The 6,114-nt window shown below is 36.9% G+C and overlaps 1 pseudogene; it reads right to left on the bottom strand.

Moving 5' to 3' along the window:
* Positions 1–541: 541 nt before the first annotated feature.
* On the bottom strand, positions 542–4,441 carry LOC130456959 (heterogeneous nuclear ribonucleoprotein A1-like; annotated as a pseudogene).
* Positions 4,442–6,114: the final 1,673 nt, after the last annotated feature.

The raw sequence follows: 6,114 nt of genomic DNA, 5'->3' as shown, positions 1-6,114 counted from the left end.
CTTGAACCCCATAGCCTAGCCTTTACTACTCTACCTTCGGACAATAGACATTTAAATGGATAATTAAAAACAAACAAACAAACAAAAAAACCCAAGGAACTTTGAAGAGACTAAAGGCTATATTCTAAGGCATTTCAGACTCCAATGGTTTATAAAAAAATCTCTGTATTCTATTGCATTGTTTTGTTTAAGATATAACTTTGTGATTTTAAGTTCATATATTACTGGATTCAATATTATTCTGTGAACTGAAGGTTGACTGAATTTATTTTGAATGTACTGAGTTTTAAAATTCTGTTGTTTTTCCCCTCTAACTGTGTTGAACAAATATTATTGTGAATAAGCCCATATATGAAAAAACAGCTTTTTTCTATTTTGCTGAGGATAGATGGACTTCAGAACTGGTTATAATTGTATTAACAGCCTTTGGAATTTTAATGTGCTAAATACCTCAAATGATTTGATTTTTTTTTAAATATGATTTTTGGAATTTTTTAACAATCTGGTTATTTTTGCCTGCCTCTACCACGAGGTAAGGCCCATTAGCTGAAGTGAAATACATTTTATAAACCCCCAACCTTCCCACATGTGAATGGAAGTTGGGCAGTTAATCTCAGGGCATTTGTATCCCTATAAGCCTCTAAGGAAAAGGAGCACCCCTTTATTTATGCTCTTCAGCTCACTATTTTACTTCTACCAGAATGATATATAGATTTCTTGATTATGTTCTAAACCCAAGATGAGTTTTACTTTGTTTTAAAAAATATGTTTAAATACCAAGGTTGAAGGATTGCTATGTTTGTAAAAATTGTGACAAATGTCCATCAATTCATAGGTTTTAAAAATGTCATACAGCAACTTATGTGAAATATGAAAGTGTGTTTGTTTGCTATTGTAATTAATTGGGCTATTGAGAATTTGGGGGATTTTGATATCTACATATTTGTACTACTGTATTTTTAAAGATGAAAAAATTGTTAACCTTGTTCAATTCATTTGCCTTCTACTCACAGTGATCATGGCCAGATACAAAGAGGAAATGGATCTCATTTTTTGGTGAGAAAGCCTTGTATTTTATATTTTCTTAACTGACACAGAGTGTCAATGGTTATAAGCTATATTTTTGAATTTTCTTAAAAGCTCTTTTATTATTATATTTTTCTTGCATGTGCAATATACTTTTTCAGTTTTTTTTTTATTATTTTTTCTCTCCTTTTTATATTTGAAGCACATGTCACCAGTATTAAGATTTTCTTTACCCTTTTGATTTTTAAGTTTAAGATACATTTGCTAATACATGCCCTAAAAGGCTTGTGACTATAAAAATGATGCCACTAATTATTTAAATAAATTATGGGACTTTGCTTAATGATTCTGTCTGATTCCAGGACAAGAGATACACACAAGAGCCATTTCATAGGGCCAAAGAAAGGCCAATCTAGGATGGATTGATGCACTTCTAGGCCAATACAAAGGTCTTGAACCTAGTGTGAAGACTCGAGGTTACTATGTTTAACCTGTGTTAAGACATAGGCTTTCCTTGTATCCACACTCACCCTGAAGATACTCACAGACGAGTATCCCCGAAACCTTGTCTCCTATAATCTGGTCCCCTTTTCTGCCTCTCATAGTGTGGTACCTTTCTGTAGTCCTGGCACTGATTGGGTAAATGCATCATTACTTAGATCATTTTGATTGGGCCCTGATTGAAGGACCTGTTATAGATTTATTTTTCTTCTACTTGGAATTTTTACACATAAGACTTTGATAGTCTATATTTTCATCCAGAAATTTTTCTTTTATTTTGGATTTTCTGATGTCTTTTTAATATCTCTTGCCAATTGATTCATATACCTCATACCTCAGCCATGCATCCCTAACTGATTCTGAATCTTTCAATCGCCCACAACACGGGGGAATGTAAAAAATATCATTATTTAAATTGCAAAGTTTAAATTTCTTTTGAGAAGAATTTTAGGTAAAGAAGAAGCTACCTCTCTGAATCCAGAACTGAACTGTTGGAGAAGCCACCATGAAGAAGCCTCCAGACCACAAGTTGCACAAAATTGAACTTTGGGTGTGGTTGATTGAACATTCATTTGTATGTATACTTTTATGCCAAAGGGGACTGCCCCCTAACGGCTTTTTGTCAATGTGTTCAGCAATTATTGGTTTTATTCTTTTTTCTCTTATCCTCACACTATTGTACTCTTTTAAGTTTATTATGTTTTTATGATCCTTTTGGGGAAAAATTAATTTTTTGCAAATGATCACACGGGGGAATGTAAAAAATAGACTCGAATACAGGACTACAATCCCCAGGAGTCTTTGCTCCACTTCCCCAGAATGCCTTGTAATCTCACCAGGGCTGAGATCGAGAAGGTATTTAAGCTGATTCAAAGGCTTTTGAGGGCTCTCTCTCTCTCTCTTGGCTCTTTTTGGACTTCCGTTTTGGAGCAGGCGGTCTCTTGCGTGATGTGAGGTTATTTTGTCTAGGCCTCTGGCCTAGGCACATGTTTCTTACTTGTATATTCTTTAATCTTTAACCTTTAATAAACCTCTAAAAAATATAATACTCCTTGCAGAGAGAAACTAATTTCTATCTGCCTCAGTCTCCCCATCTCCCCTAAATTTTAATCTTTACAGGGTACAAAAAACAACAAATGGTAAGGAATCTTCTTTAGTGTCATTTCCATTGATAAAATAATGTTTATTCTTAATTTTTTAAAAAGACTCATTAATTCAGCATCATGATCAAACTATTACATTTAGCAATCAACAGCATGGGTGCAATTGCCCCTAACTAAAACTCTGTTTGAATGCTTTATACTTTCCACAGAACAGAAAATAAAACAACCCATTATACAATTTGCCATAGACACCCACTCATATACAAAAAGTATTGTCTAAAATATGTCCTCTTATAGCAGCTAGGCCTGCCATAAACACCATGCTTGGTTGAGTTTACAAACCTGTTGTAAACTATAGCTTTCCTGTCAACTCTCTGGTTCTCCTCACCTGCTAAGCTTGATTTCCTAACAGTAAATAAAATCTTCCGCCACTGCCTTAACACTTATTATTGGAACCACCATAGCTACCTTGGTTACATGGTTTGGCAAAATATTGACTCCCACCATAAGGACCTGAGCTCCTGTCTCCAAAGTTTCCTTCCTTCATTGGACCAGAGTTTGAAGACTGGTTATTATAGTTGTTGAAATCATTTAGGCTTCTACCACCTCCAAAGTTGCTTATATCACTGCCAAATCCATTGTAGCCATTTCCACTTCTACCATATCCTCCTTCACCATGACTGCTGTCCAAATTACCACAACCACTGAAGTTCCCACCATGGCTCAAGTTATCATTTCCACCATTCCTTGCTTAAACACAACTTTCCTTATTTCATGGTTGTGGCCATTTACAGTATGAGATTTTTGAATCACAATCTTATTGACAAAGTCATGGTCATCAAAAGTCACAGCCCATCTTTTTGTCACAGTTCATTCCATTATGATTTCAATCACTTCAATTTTTCCATATTGTTCTAAGTAGTCTTAAGTTGTAGCATCCCAAGCATATTCACATCTATGAATCATAAATGACTGTATGGCGACTGTGTCTCCAAGCATAAGGTTTTACCGATATGGTTTATGAAGGTAACCTTGACCTGACCACAAGGCCTGTTGCCTAAGACAAACTCATTAACATGTTCGGAGCACTCGCCCGGGAAAGTGCAGGTTATAATCTACACGCCCAAAAAGGTGTTACTCTCACCCCACTATCCAATCCTTATTGTCCATGTTTTGTAACGTGGTTACTACGTGTTTAAGAATACTTCCCTAATCAGAGGAAGGCAATAAATATAGAGGCGACGACCTTGAATCTCTCTCTCTCTCTCTCTCTCTCTTGGATCTTCAATCTTCTCTAGCAATGACTATGTCTCTCTCTCCTCTTAACCTTCTCCTTCCCCGAGGCTGTAACCATTTCGGCCTGCATTCCCTATCTTAATCTCCTCCTCCACCTCGTGTTCCTTTGTACTCATACTTTCCTATCAAAGGGAGTATCATAGGTCTGCCTGCCTATTCAAACACTGACTTGTCCGTGTCTTTCATTTCCACCCTGGTTCTCGATTCCTATCTCTCCTCGGGTCCCATTACAAAGATGAGCCCCTTCCCTTGTGGGACCCTGCTGGTCAGGGAAGTCCATTAGGGACAACCTCACATAAGTAATGATCCTCAGTCTCCCTAAATGCTGCCAACAAAGATTTTTTTTTCCTATAGTTAGTGGGCACCTAGATTTTAAGAGAGAAAGAGAAATAATTCTTTGGTTCAATACCTCTGCTATTGGGAGGTCTTGAATTCATGGCTGTATCTCCCTCTTCCATTGTGGCATAGGTAACAAAACCAAAGCCCCTGAAACATTTAGTACTTGGATCCCTCATTATCAGGCAGCCTATAATATGCCCCGATGCTCAGAATGGCCCCTTAGACTCTCACCCATGGTGTTTCAAAGCTCAAAGCTCAGACCTCCCTTGATGAGCTTCCATAGCTCTCAGCAGCCCAAAGGGCCAGTTTTATCATTAAGAGGCTAGACTGTGTCTTCAAAGAAGCCATTGACAAATAAACTACAAATAGTCAAAATCAGAACTAGTGAACTAAAATTAGAGGAATGATAAAAATAGGTATATGTATATTATATATGTATATGTGTGTGTGTGTGTGTGTGTGTGTGTGTGTGTGAATTTCAAAACTACTCAACCCTGTTCAAACCATTCTTTAGAGGATGAGATTTGGCTATTTCCTGATCAATAACAATAGAGATACTTGGAATGATAGAATCAGATCTTGGAAACTACAATCTCCACCCTACTCAGGGTAACAGGATTTAGGAAGGGCTGCAGCAAAGCTCAATATTTAATTATTTGAGAATATGGCCTTCAACAGACATGTGCAAAGGGGACAGACCTCTGGGTGGTCCTGGGTTAAGCTAGAGCCACCATTGGCACAGGTGAGACACGGGAAGTGAGGTAGAGGACAGCTCAGGAGTTCTGGGGACTTCCTGTGTGGAGGAAAGAAGGTTGTTGGAGCCTGGTGCTTGGTGTGGAGGAGCCCTGAGACTTGTTTCTCCATTTTGGTCACATGAGTGATAGGGACTGATCTCTTTTCTTTGCCTCGGCTATCCAGGGCCTTGGGCCTTTGGCTCAGCTTAAGCAGAGTGGGTATTTAAGCCCTATTCTCCTTCTCTCCCTTTTTCCTCTCTCTCTCTCTCATTCTCTCTCTCTCTCTCTCTCTCTCTCTCTCTCTCTCTCTCTCTCTCTTTCTCTCTCTCTCTCTCTCTCCCTCTAATACTTTTCTTCTTCCTGTTTATAATTAAAACACCATAAAAAAGGTTGACAGCTGACTTGAGTTTTCATTTAGGAATTACATAGCTGAATTCCTTGGTGACCTTAAATTAATATATATCAGTCTTTTAAAGTGATTTCCATATCACATATACACATATGTATGTATGCCATACATAATCACAAATTGTTGCTGAATAGATTTGAGATGCTTTGATTTGTAATGCAGGGACCATTGGCTAGCACAGTTTCTAAACTTAGAGCATTCTAAGCCTATTTTGTATCATTAACTTATTTGTTAGTCTAGTGAAACCTATGGGCCCCTTTTCAGAGTAATGTTTTCAAACATATAAATTACAAAGGAAACCAATTAAATAAAAATGTAATTTTTCCCATCTAAGTTTAAAATCTATTATTCACAGACCAGTTCTGGGGACCCCCAGTTATGAACCTATGCTCTACAATAATAATAGTAACCAGCATTTACACAGAACCATATTATTTGCAAAGTGCTTTACATATATAATTTTATTTGATTCTCATAAGAATCCTGTGAGGTCAGTAGTTTAGTAAAATAAAAGAAACTCGGGCAAACGTGAAATCATGGCTATACAAAAAAGCATATATAGCTAAAATAGCAAAGACTAAAAACTAGTAGTAATACTAGTAGTAGTAAAAATAGTAATTATAAGTAGTAACAATAATAATGATAATGATAATAATGTTGATTTGCATCTAACTTTAGGGTTTCCAAGGGCCTTCAGTAGGGCCTC

This window comes from Monodelphis domestica, chromosome 2, assembly GCF_027887165.1.
Source record: "Monodelphis domestica isolate mMonDom1 chromosome 2, mMonDom1.pri, whole genome shotgun sequence".
Taxonomy (NCBI): Eukaryota; Metazoa; Chordata; class Mammalia; order Didelphimorphia; family Didelphidae; genus Monodelphis; species Monodelphis domestica.
Note: the sequence above shows the minus strand (reverse complement) of the source record. Positions and strands in the feature narration are given on the sequence as shown.